Genomic DNA, 18,044 nt, shown 5'->3' with positions numbered 1-18,044 from the left:
TCGCGAAAATTCGATGTAATCCGACGATTGTATAGTTTTATCGTTTAATCTCTGACCTAAATCAAGCGTATATTATATACGCGAAGCTTTAGTAATAATACAAATACGTAAGTTTTAGGCAAGTAAAAAAGCTGGACTGGTGGCTGGATATTTATTTTTCGCTAGGTCTCTGAAAATGTTAATATACCGATGTGTGTAGAAATTCGCACGTGGCATGATGCTTAATTTTACGTATAACCTACTTATCCTAAATAATACGCTGGATATGAAAATGATGCGAGAAATAAAATATAAGAAAGCAAGAAAAAATTTCTAACGTGATTGGAGAATTATACACCTGCGAGATTTTCAAAATTCTTTCACTCGTAGATGAATTAAAATTTTCATTTATTGATTTGGATAAAAAGTTTATATTTTTCGAATTACAACTAATTCAACGTTGTTCCGATGTTGGATAAATATTTTGTATCGTTTCGCCGGATGTTTCGCTACGTTAATTCAAATCCAACTTTCAACCTCATTTTAAAATAAACTGTCTAACTGTTGATCGCGACAAGAAATGAATCGATTCGACGATCGCTTATTCACGTTTCTGGTGAGTATAAAACGTTTCTTCTCAATCTTGGATGCAATTGCAACGGGAATCTGTGAGGTAAGTGCAGGGAAATAATTTTAGCTTACGTCTAACTTGTTGCAAGTTTCACGTTATTTTATTTTATTGTATTTTCTGCGAAAAATTGCCGTTCACTGAAGTCGAACCGGCCGACCGATTGACGGAAACACGTAATTAGCCGTGCAACTCCTCATTTTTTATCCTCGTCGTTTTTCGATCCCGATTTCTTTTCGCTTTTATTTCTTTTATCGCCGCTTAGACGCATCGCGTAGTTTTTTACTCAAGTACGACAAAACCGAGATTTTATTACACAACCCGTCAAGGTTACAACGTATTGTATAATCATTATTAGAAGATGCGTGGAAATCTTGTCGAGCGTTACATTTGTTTTCGTCGGTGAGTTTGCGAAATTTAAAAAAAAAAAAATTTAACCAAGGTTTATCGGAAATTTAGTATCGGATAAATAGGCCAAAGTTTTTACGAAAAAACATGTCGATTTCGAAAATAAAAGCTCCTGGCGTTGTTTGCAAAAAACGTATTTATTTCGCCGATATAGTTGAAATTGCAATCGATTCGCATGCGAATCGACATTCATTTTTTTATTTTACTTTGTGTTTCTTCAACACTTTTTGGTTAAAAGTTTTCTGTAACTCTTGAAAGGTAATTTTCACGCGTCGATGCGTCGATGTGACAGTATATGTTAAAAATAGACTCGTTATCATTCACAGTCGATAAGATATTAGCAGTTGGAGAGATTCGGAACTACGTTTTCGTTTTTTCTCTGCCTTTTTTTCTTTTTTTTTATCTTTACTCGAATCTTCCTTTCATGCGATAAATTTTCATCACGATACGCGAGGAAAATTTGAGTTCAAAATAACAGTCTTCCGTTTCTAAAGCGCATTATTTATGGCTAAAAATTTATATCCGTTTTCTTCAAACCGTTATATCTCGAAAACCATTCTTTGCACATTGTCAAAACTAAGTGTCGAACACTTTTGAGAATAGAACTAACTTTTTAGTTGAAAATACTTCGTCATTTTATCTCGTTCGGATCGTGCTTTTAACAAATTAAGCAGAGAGAAATTTTTTTTTTTTCTTCAACGAAGTTGGACAAATTGAAAAATACACTTTCCAAATTTTTTCCACGTGGATTAACCGCGACAAAAGTTTTTTCTTATTGTTGTTGTTGTGAGATTATTGATGGATTCCCCCATATATTACAAAAGAAATGTTATATGAAAACTACGCAGTGTGCTTGATTTGTTAAGAACTTCAATTACGAGGTATTTTCCATTAGAAAGTTTGTCCAATGACCTATGAACAATTTTCCAAACATGATGGTTGAAAAAAAAAGTGACTCAGATTTTTTACTATAGGATTCGTAAAAGATGTCAGATTTGAGAAATCTGAAAAGACACGACAAGTTTTCTCAGGTAGTATAAGAACAAATCTGTTTATTGATCGGTTTAATCCACTACTTGATTGATTCACTTATCTGGTAAGATACTGTTAATAATTATCGCAGTAAGAAAGAAACTGCAAGCAAAGATTATCATCCTTGATCGTTGACTGAATTTTAATTACAAACAAACCTACTTTGACGCTTTCATATCGAACACCGTTAATCATCTACATGCCGATGATTCATATTTATGCGAATGTAGATTTCTCAGAAAGCTGGAAACCTCATTCAAGAATTCCAAACGATCCAATCAATTCGCCTTACTTGACTCGGAGTGAAAAAAAAATCTATGACGTTTTTGGAGTTGACATTGTTTCAAGTTTCATGGAGATTTAGATGGACGTTCAATTATTCGCCTTTTTCTTTCTTTCTCTCGGTCTTTCGAATCAGTTTCACGCTTTGTCTTTGTCTTTATCCCTTTGAGTCACACATTATTGCACTGTGTCAACTTTTGTAACAAGATAATATCGCGTGGTTTTTGGGCTCGCTGATTACGAATCTGAAATCAGATTTTGAAAATTGAAGATTGTGGATCCAATATGGCGAACGACAATTTCAAATTCAATCAAATCCGGTCAAAAAACTCAGTGCAGTGTTTCTCGGAGTCGCTGATTACAAATTTGAAATCAGATTTTGAAAATTGAAGATGGCGGATCCAATATGGTGGACGAAAATTTCAAATTCAATCAAATCCGGTCAAAAAACTCCGTGCAGTGTTTCTCGGAGTCGCTGATTACAAATCTGAAATCAGATTTTGAAAATTCAAGATGGCGGATCCAATATGGTGGACGAAAATTTCAAATTCAATCAAATCCGGTCAAAAAACTCCGTGCAGTGTTTCTCGGAGTCGCTGATTACAAATTTGAAATCAGATTTTGAAAATTCAAGATTGTGGATCCAAAATGGCGGACAAAAATTTCAACATTTATCGAATACGGTCAAAAAACTCTGAGCAGGGGTTTTCGGGGTCGCTGATCAGATTTGCCATGTTGAATTTTTAAAATTCAACTTCAGATTTGTAATCAGCGACTCCAAAAATCCCGGGACAGAGTTTTTTCTCCGGATTCGATCGAACTTCAAATTTTTGTCCGCCATGTTGGATCCGTCATCTTGAATTTTTAAAATCCAATTTCAGATTCGTAATCAGGGACCCTAAAAATTTATAACTTATTCAAAAAGCGTATAATATGTAGAGGGATAACTTTCTCGAAAATGAATTATACCTTCAATTTTCAAGATATTTTTCAACCACTTTGTTTCTAACGATAATAATTTACATTATATCGCAATAATTATTCTCGGATATCGAAAACGTATACTATCAGAAACAGCAATAAAACGCGAAAGAAATGTGTATTCAAAGTTCTCTAAATATACAAAATAATGATATAAAAAAGTCGTTAAGAATACTTATCGCTATGACTAAAAGGGTTGTTCTATATTTTTATTTCCGAACGAAAAAAAAAAAAAAATAAATAATGAAAAATCCACCGCCCAAAGAAATGTCGAACGAATACCGGTGAAAACATACGAGGCTTTTGTTTGTAGTAATTGCGAACATTGCACAGCTATATACGTAGGTATTCACATTACAGGCAGCACCATAATGCACCAGTCTGTTTGGCAATTGGCACATGCGAGAGAGTGTTATTACCTACCCAAGAAGTATCATAATACCTGCTACAAGCCTCGTTACGAATAGGTGGAATACTTCATTTTGTTCCCTTAAGGGGGTATTCTAGTGCAGAGGCATGAATTTGAGGTGTTTTTTGAAGTGCTATAAACAAAAAACAAAAAATATTTTTACCATCCATTTTTTTATCAGGCGTTTATTATTATTTCACGATTACAAAAAAAAAAAAACAAGTCAAAAAATACAAAATTGAAAGTGCTATGAGTTGTTGAAGTGGGGGGTACAAAAAAAATGGCGCGCCAATGTTGTCACGATTGCAAGCATTTTCAAAATCAGAAAAAAAAAAAAGATTATTAATCTACATAAATGCAGCTATCGTACTAACTAAAAAAAAGTCGAAAAAAAATTTTTTTTTGCCAAATTACGGCTGTCCGAAAAAATAATACGTTTTTTTTGACTTTTTTGGACGTTTCTGAATTTTTAAAAAATAGTAAAAATTATTATTTCGTTATAATAATAGTTCGTGCGATAGAGACATGTATTGAGAAGATTCTCACCAAATTTCAAGTAAATCGGTTCAATAGAACTTGAGAAATCATGTCAACCGTTTTGAAAAATGTAGTTTTGAGAAAAACGCGTTTAAAGTTTCGAGTAAAATTCGTTCCAGCCGAGCCAGTATTGAAGACGTGTCACTAAAATAGCTATATCTCTGAAAATAATTGAAATTTTGACTTGTCCTTTTAAGGACACATTCTTGAAAGGTTAAGCTTTGAAAATATAAAAAAAAAAAAATCGATTTTTTCAAATTTCTACACTAGAATACCCCCTTAACGCTCGTATTATTACACCTTTTGGTCTTCGCGTGTTACGTATTGTTTAAAAGATATTTTATACCCTTTTATGCATGTGAAATAGGCGGTGTGACGGATATCGTGCGTTTTATGTTTTATATCGCGTGTGTTCAACAACCCGGTTCTAGAATATTATACACGAAGAAACTCTCAAAGATTTATTTATTTATTTATTTATTTATTTATTTATTCACTTTACTTACGTCTTAGAGTGAAAATAGTGGGACTTGAGTACCAGGTGTCTTTTCCTTTGGATTGGCGATATTTTGTTTGGATACCGAAATTTTATGCAGGATCTTTTCAATCTTTTAAAGATAGTAAGCAGTGTTTGAACTCCAAATCTAAATCTTTTTTTGATTTTGAATTAAAAAAAAAAAAGAGCAAACAATTTCAGTCAGTTTGATTCAAGAACTATTTCTTTCCTAATCAAAAATTTGTAACGAATGCTTAACTTTTGATCTGCGTCGTTCCTGAAATAATGGGTAAATATAGAGTGAAAATTAAAGTAGAGGAGAAAAAAAACCAACCTGTCGTCCGCACCCAGATTATAAATTAAAAGAGGCGGGTGAGCGCGGCTTTAATATTATATTATAGAATTGAAATATGTGCAGAGTTGCAGTTTATTTTTTGATAAAATGTGTACGCTTTCTTTGTTTAAATACTTGTACGTTTCATTTTTCTGCTGCTTTGCAATGTAACATCTAAATATCTGAACTGATTTGCTTGGAACAATTTTCTGGCCACCGAATTCGTTGTGTCTTTGTGTTTTTTCACCTGCCTCACTATACGTTTAATCGTAATCATTCGGTCGTTACAGCTGAGGTTGGAAAATTTCCTGTTTTTCAATTCTGATTCTTCCTAATCGGCTCGTTGTTCTATACAAATGAAGAAACGAGAGAAAAAAAAAATTGTTTAAAATAATGTATGTTTCCTTCACTCGCTACAAGGTGTCGAATTCAATATTAATATTCTACATTTTTTTTTTTCTTTTCTTTGCTTTTCTACTTTCTCAATGCGAATGGTTGATACTCACATTTATTTAACAATGTAATTTTTTCGTAAATCGAATAAGTAAGATCGGTGTTCAATTAATCATCTGTCAATTTTGAACAAGGATTGGTAAGGAAAAATGGAATAATTCGGACTCTGCAACAATCCCAGGGTATACATGTGTGATTCATTTCAGATATATTGACGTCAATGGTCGGCCATTTGCGCTACGCGCTCTCCTAATCGTCGTTCAGAAATATTGTTGACGTGTTAAAATATACCTCAAACACTTGACGTCGTAAAGAGTTGGACAAATTATGAAACATCGCAAACCTCGCTCGAGATTGGCGTGGATTATTTTTATGCGCTGTATCTCAACTCTTGCAATATGGAGACCAGCTCTCGAGTATAAAATATGCGAGTTGAAAATCTGCGACGTGACATCATCACGGACCAAGAGAGATGGAAGTATTGGGATTATTTTCCTCGTCAAATATTCTTAATAATGCATTTCATGTAAAAAAAACTGACAACATCGATTCGTTTTTGTTTGAGATAGAAAAGTAAGAAATGCGAAAAGAAGTATTTCGAATTGGTTTTAAAAAATTTACAGGCACCTATCATCTTCTATTGGGCACAAAAAGAAACATGAAAATTTCATAAATCACTCTGTAAAACGAATTTTGAAGAAAGTGGGTGTAACGGTAAATCTATTCGATATTTTATACGTGTAATCAGTTTTAAGAAGAGGATAAACTTCATCGAAGATGCTGCAGTCCGCGGTTGCAAAAGACATAAAGTAACGCGTGATCGATCCGCGATCAGGTGATGATTTCCTCGATTTGATCCGCGATTATTCTTCGGTTTGAATATTGACTCGATCAACCGAGACGCGTTTTTTTTTCATCCTTTATAACGCTGCTCATGCTCGCTCTATTCCGCATTACAGGTGTACAAGATAAGATAGTTTTATATATTACGTATTTTGTCGTATTTTTCTTGACTGTTTTTCACCGAAATTGTCTGATACGGATTACCGTAGAATAATTTTTTTTTTTTTTTTTTTTTTGGTCAAGAAATTCAATGTCAGATGGTGTTAGATTAATACCAAATTCATAATTATAGTCGATTAAAGTCCACACACTGCATTTTTCTTACAGTGCACAGTCTAGTCAACAGAGTTTCAAAACGGGAAATTAAAAGATAAAGATTTGGAATGTATAACTGAAGTGAGTTCTAGTGAATTTCACTGGAAACCGAACTTGAATACTGTGAATTTTTATCGAAACAGTTGAGTTGTTGGTAATCTGAGATGGGTTGCATTATAGAAAACCTTTCGTAAATGCAGCCAAATTCATATAGTTTGTCCAATTTTAACGAAAATTGTTATTCTCGGTATTTTTTTGACTTTCGAATCTCTCTCTGATATCTCTTTTTACCGTGATTATGTTCTGACATTTTTCATTAAAAAATTTTTTAGTCGTCGAATAGATTTTTTTCTATTAAAAAAAGTTGGACAGTCGCAAAAAGAAATATTTTTCACGGACAGGATAAAACAAAAGATCAGAATTTTTTACTTGGTTGATGAAGCTAAAAAAAGAAAAGAAAAAACGTAAGGTATCTCGAGAAACAAATTTCCAGATCAAAAGAAGTTCCAGAATCTCGCGTGTCAATTTCAGTGACTGACCTTAATATTAAATCCGTGTAACAATAACGAGTCATAAATAACCCAAGAAAAAAATAACCATTGTGAAAAATAACCTGACAGATTGACAAAAAATTAGATTATAATTAATTGAATTAAATTTAATTTCATATCCGTAATTTCTGTCATGAGTTATTTTTCTCGTTTTTTTTTTTCTTGTCACGGATTATTCCTGTCATGAATTCTTTTTCTCATGATTTATTTTTGGCGGGTTTTTTTTTATATTAGTTATTTATTTTTTTTTTTTGGGGGGGGGGGGGGTTATTTTTGTTTTATTCTTGTGAATTATTGTTGTTCTATGAATTATTTTTGTTACAGCTTATAAAAATAAAAAACAAAAAAACGGACAAAAGTCTAGGATCATTTTTCTCTAGGGTTATTTTTCTTTAGGGTTATTTTTTCTAGGGTTTTTTCTCTAGGGTTATTTTTTCTAGGGTTTTTTTTGTCACGGATCATTCCTGTTACGAATTATTTTTGTCACGGCTTATAAAAATAAAAACACCCAGATAAAAGTCTAGGGTTATTTTTTCTCGAGTTACTTTGCTCCAAGGTTATTTTGGTCTAGGGTTATTTTTCTCATGGGTTATTTGTGTCGTTTGTTATTTTGTCATGTTACATTAGTTACTTTTGTGCGGTTTGTTATTTCCGGGTCATTTGGTTCCAGTACCCACCGTAGATTTCACCCAACGCCGTGGAAAAACTCGCGGCATGCTTACAATAACGTCGAGTCAGGCTTCTTCCGTTGTAACTGAACCACCTTACAGTCGCGTCTCCGACTTCATTATCCCACACGCATTTGAATCTTTAATCAATGCACGCACATGCTGCTCCATCTATTAAAAACCTGCAAGCCTATGTTTAGGAAAACAAATTAACGAACGCTGCTTAACTCCGAGTTGAAGAGTTAAAAACCCGTTACAAGATTTAATCAAAGAATAATTATTTATCATACGAGTAATTAAGCGCACTTCTATACAAAGATGCTGAGATATTTACAGTAAACTCGAATTCGTTTTAATGCACGTAATAGACGGTTCTAATGGACCGTATATTAATTGCAAATTTTATTTCTCCGACTATCGGTTTCAGGCTATATTTTATTGTCCCTCAAAAGTGCAGCTACTTTTTTATGGGCCTAAACAAATTTCTCATTCCCAACCGTTATTAGTAAAAAAAAAAAAAAAAAGATTTTCAGCTACACTGAGAAAAATTTCATTTGTTATAGTAACTAGCAAATTTCAGTAAAACAGGTATCGTTAAAAAAAACTGTTTGAATATTGGTGGAATAATTGCAACGCAAAATCAGTTTGTTCGGTTTACTCTACCTTTTCAGTTAAATAAGGCTTTAACGTCAATTTATCGTTGCACAAGCATTAAATTTTCGCAACAGTTGCAAGAAAATACAGTAACAGCGATCGTGATAAGAAAGAACAGTAACGGATACTAGACTTTCCGGTTAGAGCTATAAAAATAATTTTCATTTTCTACCTAGAACTGTATTTTTCGATCGTGGTAAAAAATGAAAATAGTCAAGGACTGAGCGGTAACCGGAACCAAAAATTTCTCTCGCTATAGTTAATTCTAAGTAGAATATATTTTTCTCTCGCTCTGGTTAAAAATATCTTCAAACATGCTCGATTCAATGAATTCTGGAACTTTCGATACGAGTCTTGTAGATTTCGATCAATCTCTAAAGTATCAGGTCCGTTGCATGTTGTATCTGCAACGATCATCCGATACAATCCGTATAAGTCAGCGATCCTGCATAGCTGACCGACTTGCAAGAAGGTGTAACGAAGCGTTGCAACGTTTGACCCGGGCCCGAAAGATTTCTCTCAGCAGGTTACACGGGCTGTAAAGCAGTTGGGTCAAAGGTCAGGGGTCACAGTTTAAAGATGCAGAGGAGATTCTCTCGTAGCTATACGTATACCTCCATATATAGGTATATAAATACGTATGTAATTATTTCGCATTACATCCATTATCTTGGGAAAATTCAATGCAGGCCGGACGTTCCGATTCTCGAACAAATCGGCCAATGATAACAGTGGCCAAAGAGATGATGGAAATTTCTAAAAGATTTCCCATATTTTTCTTATATTTTTTTATTCTGAAAGTAATGTTTCTACTTCGTTTTGTTCTAAAACATTTACGAGGAGTTGAATCTTGAAGAGTTTTTAGCTGCAGACGTGCAAGTATAAAAATTTATTAGGTATTAATATTTATCTACTGCAGTGCGAAATTAAAATTTCTGAATTTCAGAGCTGCGTCGGGCTTCTGAAAAATCATTCTTCGTAGTTTTGGCATATCTTATTTGGCATAGCTTGCTTCAAATTGCTGCAAGAATTGTATTATCACTCGTATCGTATTTGTGTTTTGTAAATTTGAAGATAGGATTTTTCTCAGAGACTGAAATTCGATCTGAAATAATTTAGACACTGTTTATTAAGAAAAATTTTAAAAACTGTCCACTCTAACACCGAATATAGGAAATAAAGAAAGTACAAAACAAATGTTAAAAATCGTACTTAATCCCTTCTTCAAGTTTTTCGTGTTTAAAATTAATAGGGAAGTTCCTATACCACTTGTAAAATTGCCCCGCAAGTTTATTACAAAGTATGTCAGAAACGGCGAGGAGAGTTGGGTGTAATAATCCGCGATGCGCGTACTACGGTATAATTATTACAATATACCGGAGTCTTGGGTCGTTATAACCGGTGCTCGGTTATATTGTTGAAAAATATTTAATTACCCCCGCAGTAAGAATTCATTTAGAAAGGAAAACAATAGAATTATTACTGCCCAACTATATATACGAGGGAAATGGGTTGGCTTATTTGCGGGCAAAACGTACTGTTAAAAAAAAATATATATATGTATATATATATATGTATGTATTTGTATGTATGCGTCTAAGGCGCGAGGATTTAAAGAATGAGAGAATGTGAGAGAGAAAATATATATTATACGATAATTTTCTCTTGACAAGTGGTATTTTGCGTTGTGCAACGCGACCGGCATCAGCGAATTGACATTAAGCAGGCTCGAATTCACCGACCTTACGTCGTATACCTATGTATGTACCTACATTGTACACGAATATAGGTATAGACAACATTATGTGGGAATTCTCTCATGCTATATCCCAACTTCTACGTTATACTTTACAAGACACCGGGCGAATTCACGTACTTCGCAACAGAGGCGTCTGTTACGTAGGTATGTACGTGCACACGTACCGGGACAATCTGTTGAAACTTGAAAATCAATCGCGCATGCGCCAAATAATTCAATCTCATTGGTCCGCGAAATCTTCCCGCAGCGACGTTCTTGTCTGCGATGCAGGCGGGCCAACCTACGCGAAATGTGGACGTTTGAATTTTCAAAGAGCATGAGCATTAAGTTCCGACCGTTTTTTGAAGAATCTACTTTACGATCCAATAACAAATGCTTCCCGAAAACTTTCCGAGTCACCGCCTCAATTATTTGAGATTCTAACCTCGAAAATTCGTTTCAACTACATCGCCGGCGGAAACAGTTTGACAGCTGAAAACTCGGGATGGCCAGCCTGCGCGAACAGCCGATAAAACTCGCGCATGCGCGGTTGATTTTCAACTTTCAAGAGATCGTCTCGGTATATACCGAGTGTTCGAAACTGTTTATGTGAGCAAGTTGCATCTAACATGCAAGGGTGCGCAAATTTCTGTTAGGTATATTTGTTCGAAGACTAAAGAATTCTAAATAGCACATTATATCACACGGGAATAAAGTCGACTTTTATTCCTGTGTTACATGCAGGACTTTATTCCCGACTCAACTTTGGCCGCTATGGTTATTTGAAAATTGGGACTTTCGAGACGGAAAATGATAAACTTATGATTCAGGAAAAAATACATTGCATTGCCGTTGAAAATTTGAATTCGACTTTTCTCCCCAGAGTTTATTTACCAATATTGTTAGGACAAAATTGGACATGCAGTACGAATTTTTCAATGAAAAAATGATAATGTGATGTAATGTTATCAACGTATTTAAGCTGTTTAAAGTTGAGTATTTAAAAATTGTTCCTGTATCACGAGGACGTTTTTAGCTATATGTAACTTCAGTTACACTTTTCAAACCTTTGTTTCAACGTTCCTTAGACCTGACCGACAATGAAAATAAGAAATTCTCGATCTCTCTCTCTCTCCCCATAACTTTGAGTGGGTAACTAATTGCGGTGGTCTTTAAACTTACTTAGACAATCTTTCTCATTTGTTTCTCCACATTAGCGAGAACTCTTCGCGTTGCCGAGGCAAGAGAAGAAAAAATAAATAAAAAATAAATAAGAATCGCTGCTCTAAATCTACATACAATAGTTTGAAGTGCGCCTCGCTCTGGGATCGTGGATTGAAAAATTACTTTCGGTTCTCAGGAACGCCGCGGGTCGTGAACTTTCCTCTGAGCAAACTCGGAGCGTACTACAAAATCGTAAAACTTTTCATTTCGTCTCTCGACTCTCATTCATTCTTCACACTTGTCATTTCTCCGTTCGATTCCTTTCCCGCGCTCAGCTTTCGCCTGTCAACTTAGTTAAACGTCTTTCCCGCGCGACTAAAAATCAGCAGAGACTCTCTCGGGCTTCGCTTTGTTTCTCTTGTCATTTCTGGCTATCGATATTGCCGCATCTGAAACTGGATCTTGAATATCTTTGATGGATCTGGAACAGAAATGAATCAGGGAATGGATACTCGGCCTTTCGGTTTCTTTTCTTTCCTCACTTTTTATTTGTCGCGTTTATCACGATTCGAGAAACTCTCGAGGCGCTTCGTCATCGTCCAAACTCGTCAATCTGTAAAATACTATACTTATCGCATCGCGCTAATTTTAACCATCAAATTATCGTATTGAACGAAAAAAAGTGCATCGATTTTATTGCAGATTTTCCGACATGCGAAAACCAAATTCGTTGTAACCCAGAAATTTGTGTATAAGAAATTATGGAAAAAAATTAACAAATTTCACCAAAGTAAGTCCCAAATAATTCTATCCTAAATTAAAAGCATCAATTTTTTTATAAATTACTTTTCAACTGAAACCTGACTGTAAAATTTCCTCAAAACTTTCCCTGAACAGTTTGCTGTGACTTCGAGTATAATTCAAAAAAATTTAACGGGACATGTTTAAAAATAAATCACGAAAAAAAAACAACGATTCTTTCCAGGTGAACAAGAAAAGCGATTTATTTATACGCTCGGAAATATCAGACATCTTCCGGCAATCCGTCATCGGAAGTGCTTATCATACCTCGTTTATTCCCTGCTCTCTGCAATCTGCCAGTTATATATGAGGCATTCCACGCCAATTGGACCTGGGTTTTACCCTTGACCTCTTAGATTTGGCGCGCGATTTTTTCTATGATTGTTCTCACTTTGAAAGTTACTCGGTTGTTTCTTTTTTGCTTTTATTCGACTCAATTTCAATTTTCTATAATTTTTAGAAACGATTTTATCGGCCGACCAAAATTAAAAAATTGAAAAAATACTGAAAAATCCTGCTTCAGATATCAAAATTTTTAAGCTTGGATCCGGAGCGGGCCGATTTTCCCTTCTTACTGTTTTCAAGCGTTTTCCGAAAAAAAAAAAACGTTAAAAAAATTATAACCGAAAGTCATTTTACTATGGATGGTTGCTGAAACATTTTTATATGTCACGTGGGATTTTTGAAAACTTGTTCAGATTTTTCGTAACCATTCTACCTTCGGTAATTTTTTTTTATTAGCAAAATGAAGAAGACAAAATATCTCTTGCGAAAGATCCGAATTTTTTTTTCAAATCCAGTGTCACACACGAAAATGTTTCAGCAACCGTTCGTGGTAAAATAAATCTCGTTTCTCATTTTTTTGACGTGTTCTTGTCGGTAAAAGTTTTTAAACAGTAAGAAGGAAAAATCGGCCCACTCCGGGGTCCAAGCTTGAAAATTTTGACATCTGACGCAGGATTTTGCAGAATTTTTAAAAATTTTTAATTTTGGTCGGTCGATAAAATCGTTTCTAAAAATTGTAGAAAATTCAAATTGAGTCGAATAAAAGCGAAAAAGAAACAAACGAGTACCTTTCAAAGTGAGAACAATCATAGAAAAAATCGCGCGCCAAATCTAAGAGGTCAAGGGTAAGATCCGGGTCGAATTGGCGTGGAATGCCCCATATATATACAAATGTACTGTAAAATAGCTTCGAGGAAATATTCCTACAGTTCTTGAATCGTTTTTTCTCTTTTTTTTTTCCTATATTTCGATTCGGATTGCGGGTCTCATTCATCCTTAACTTCGATTCTTCTTGGGTCGTTACGCCCGAATATAGTACGAAATGTAATCGATGTTCTGAAAATACAACAGGCGTATATATGTATGTATAATTCATACCGAGTCGCCCGAGCTTGAAACTGTGATCGACAAGGTCATCGGACCGATAAAGCCTTCCGATTATCGTCTCTGCAACAAATAATGCGATAAAACGTAGCGTCGATTAAATTAGAAATTATACACTTGAAAGAAAACACTCGGCTAAAACCAATTTCATGTCGGACTCGTTTGTTCTGTAATTTAGAATTCTTGACTGCGATATCGAATGCCGAGTAAGGTAGAAGTAGAATATACATTTTTGAGTTGATTGAATTGAATCACAATATTACACCGATATTTGGGAAATAATAAATGAGAGAAGGAAACTTTTTTTATTACTTATTTTCAAATTCGAAGTGTGCGTTTTTTTTTTTGGCAATTTTGCAACTCAAACCATATCAGAGTTTAGCATAATTTTTCTTCGAGTGTGAAATTCACTTTAGTTTATTACTTTGAAAAAAAAAAAAAGGGAGAGCACATTTCAAGTCACAAGGACGATTTATAACCTGAAGTTTATTTACGCCTCGGTAATAAATTCACTGTTATTCAAATCGATTATCGGATACATTGAACCGAAAAACAGATTCTTGTCACCGATTTTTATTTCCTGTATTTGAAAAAAAGCGAGCTTTTAACGAACAGAGATAATTGTCGGAATTAGACTGGATCGGGAAGATGATTATACTTAATTGAATTTATTCCGTTTAACTGGTGCTGTTTCGATTCAGCTGTGAACAATACGGCATCTTTAGACAGAACATGAACCAGTTGCAGGTGTGGTCTAAAATTTGAAACCGAAACGTTTAACATCTGCACGTATCGCGGTAATTTATAAAGCAAAGAAAAACTTGAGAGTATTCAGAGTCTAATAATAACAGTAATGTACCTGCACAACCGCTATTATCGGTAGCTCGTAAATTTGCTAGGCAATTAACGAACCGTGAGCCGAAAAGCCTGAGGCTATAATACAAACACAGCTCGACGTTTAGAAGAACCAGATACCTGTCAGTTAGTTTTAAGGAATAGTGAAAATTTGCTCTTGATCACGTTCGATATTCTTCTTGAAAAAAAAAAAAAAAAAAAAAACAAACCTCCTAGAACAAAGAAACAAAGTCAATAACAATAACGAAAGTTTTCTTGCCTTACATCACATCCTGTCGATCAAGTTTGAAACAATTTCAGCAATATATCTTGATTTGGTAGAAAGAAAAAAAAGAAGACAAGAATTTTTAAAAAAAAGTTTACAGACGTATATAATTCTAGAGCAATTATACCACGATTATTATACGATTTTACTAATTTTAAAAACGCACGGTTCGTCGCAAATATTACGAACAATTATAATTAGCTATAATTAGTTGTTATGTATGTGGTAGTTGTAATGTAGCTTATTTTCTCGAAATAACATACCAACGCGAAACAAAATTTATTTCAAGTGATTTTCAGAGACTTTTCTGACAAACAGAAAGGACCAAAAAAAAACAACCTAGAAGTAGAAAACCAAACTACCGATATTTTTACGCTGTTTATGTCTTGCAGTACGAGTCGAGATTCAAAAATGATGGAATTTTCAGACTTCTGGCTTTTAAGATTTAGCAAAAACGTTTCGGTTAATTTTTGTTTTTTTTTTTTTTTTTCATTTCGATCGCATCAGTTCTCACATTTCAATTATTTTTCTGGTATTCTTAACGCAGAAAAAAATTTTACCCTAGATGTTTGTATGGCAGAAAAGTCTGATCTTTTCGACCATGGAATTAGTTATTTTATGACAAGTCTTTAAGAACTGTGAAAAAATAGACCGGATAATAATATTAAGTTTGTAATAAAAGTTGGATAAAAAACGGATTCTATGTTTGGAACGATCCGTATTTATTTTTCGCAATAACCCTGCGATACAAATTCAAATTTCGAATGCATTAATCTACATGAAAATTAAATTTAATACTTGATCAACGGGATTTTTCCAAGCAGTATTTCGCTAAAAAAAAAACGACACCACGATTACAATATTTCGTAATTACTTGAATTTTATAGAGTGATTACGAGAGATTACTTGACAGATAAATTTTACTTCGATCGGGTGATTTCGCATAATTTCTAAGATTTCATAAATTTTTTTAAGATTACAAAGAGATTTTTGCAATCGTAAATAACGTCTCGTGACAGCTAATAATTACTAATATCCAGAATTTTATTTTAATATGACTGATTTCGGGGTGATTTCGGAGATTACGACAGCATTTCCGAATATTAACGATACCTGTTTTAGTGAATTTTTCTAGTTACTGTAACAAATGAAATTTTTCTCAGTGTGCACGTTAGCGACGGCCGCTAGGCTAAAAAGTAATCGACGCATCGATTAATCGAGTCCAAAAAAATAATCCAACTCGACTCAGTTAAATCGGCAAAAATGAATCGTTCAATCGATTATTTCGTATTTTTTTGAAACTCTGCGTACAAATCCAAAATTTCGTAAAATTCAGTATAACTGGTCTTAATATCCGGAAAGTGTTTGGTTAATTTACAGTTTCATAAAAAATATTCTCCAACATCAGGTAATAATATTCGTTTATCTTTCACTCGTTGCATCAAGCAGGTACTCGGTAAGTAACCCAACGATAACAATCGATACCCTTAATCACGCAAATTGATATTATACCGCATCGTTCATGGGGGTAAACGACAAACAATCGATTATAATCGAATTCGAACAATAATCGATTACTTTTCGTCATTCTTACTACACGCGATGTCCCGATTTGTGCGAGCGAATTATTGGACACCCGAAAGAAAGTGAACGGCCGGCTAGAGCCCCGGCGAATTGATAAGGAATGAGATAAGAGAGTCGAGATGAGAGGCCTCGAGAATTGGACGGGCGTCACGTGGTTCCGTGGCACAAGACGGCAGTTCGAACGGTCTGCGCCGAGACGGCGTTAGCGGCGTTAGCGGCGTCGCTCGTCCAAGCGACATTTTGGTATCGCCTCTCGGACCTCAGTACTGTTTTCGTTACGGCGTCGCACGAACCGCGCGTGACTTACGCCGACGCCGCCGCCCCTGCGGGACGGATTTCCTAAAGTACCGTCCAGTGCCCGGATTCTCTTCTCTCTTACGCCTTGCTCGTCTATGTGTACCGTGAATCCGTGCTTTTAGTGTATGTGGAATCCTGTTTCCCGTGCCGATATACGGTGTTACACGTGAGTGAAGCGATCGTCGCCGTTAGTTTCGGCCAAGTTTTAATCGCCGGTTTGTCTACGGCCACGGAACCGCCCCTTGTTCAAATTAACCATTATCGGAAACGTATGCGCGATAAGACTGTGACGACGTATTGTCAGAAATTTATCGAACGATTCGGAATCGAAATTGTGGTTCGTTTCTTCGTTCTCGTCGAGGTTTATTTTTCTTATTCTAATTTCAGCGAATTAGTTGGAGACAATTGTTGTTCGGCCGTAGGTGAAAGATGGTCTCGAAGAAGGAACTTGACGTTTGGTTCTATGAGAATTCAAATATCGTCAGTAACGACGTTCGAAATTGGAGGAAAATTCTTGTCGCTAATTTCACGGTCACGAGGGCGAGGTTGTCGCTCGTTGTTAACAGTTGCTAAATGTCATCTTGTAACTATTAGAAAGTAATTCCATATTGTGTACAGCGCGCGTTGTACGTATACCACCTGCACAAAGCGAAGGTTACCTTCGATCAGTGACGACTACTCGAGAACTCTTAATGGTCGCGGGAATTCTGCACCAGAGTTCCTGATTGAGGAAATGCGCGACGGGCGATTCTAAGAATCGCGAAATGGACAGCAAATAAGATTAAAAAAGAAAAAAGCGAGACACTGTAGCCTTTGCGAAACGGTGCAAGTATGCCGCAGGTCGTAGAACCTGATACGATGATACGAACAGCGATAAGGTGGAACACGATCGGTTCGAACAGGTTGGAATCGTTACTCGAACGGATCTCCCAAGTGTCCATGAAGGAATGTTACGCTGTTAGATTGCGCAACTGATCAGCCACGATCATCGAGTTATGTGACCGCTTGTCCACGTATTGACTTGTACTTTCCGACGAGGCCTCGTGCTGCACCGCTACTTTAAAACTGAACCTTCGTTTCAAGATTCGTTCCGTGTTTCAGAGGTGTCAATGACGTAACGGCAACTCGAGTACCATACCGTTCACAACCGGTATCGGAGAACTTGACACTCTGCATAATGCATGGGAATCCAAAGTTGAACGTTGGAACAAAGCTGTTCAACACACCGCAGGAATATTGACCGAGTGTTTTATCGACTCTTCACTTCGCCAAAATTACTTGCGGGTAGTAACTGGGTAACATGGTCGATTTTGACCTTGGTGTGTACACGTTTCTGCGAATATCTAAGTCTACGGATCGCTAACGAGACTGAAACTGGCAG

The 18,044-nt window shown here is 35.4% G+C and overlaps 1 protein-coding gene across 4 annotated transcripts in view; it reads left to right on the top strand.

Moving 5' to 3' along the window:
- Window positions 1–18,044, top strand: part of LOC107226691 (trafficking kinesin-binding protein milt) — a 96,336-nt gene that overhangs the window by 42,565 nt on the left and 35,727 nt on the right. The window contains exon 1 of one of the 4 annotated variants that reach the window (XM_046739384.1): window positions 16,647–16,829. The exons of the other annotated variants lie outside the window; for them this stretch is intronic. The gene's annotated coding sequence lies outside the window, so the exon portion shown is untranslated. Of the gene's footprint in view, window positions 1–16,646; window positions 16,830–18,044 lie in introns of those variants that run through there. 4 annotated transcript variants of the gene reach the window in all.

The sequence above is a fragment of the Neodiprion lecontei genome, chromosome 5 (assembly GCF_021901455.1).
Source record: "Neodiprion lecontei isolate iyNeoLeco1 chromosome 5, iyNeoLeco1.1, whole genome shotgun sequence".
Lineage (NCBI taxonomy): Eukaryota > Metazoa > Arthropoda > Insecta > Hymenoptera > Diprionidae > Neodiprion > Neodiprion lecontei.
Note: the sequence above shows the minus strand (reverse complement) of the source record. Positions and strands in the feature narration are given on the sequence as shown.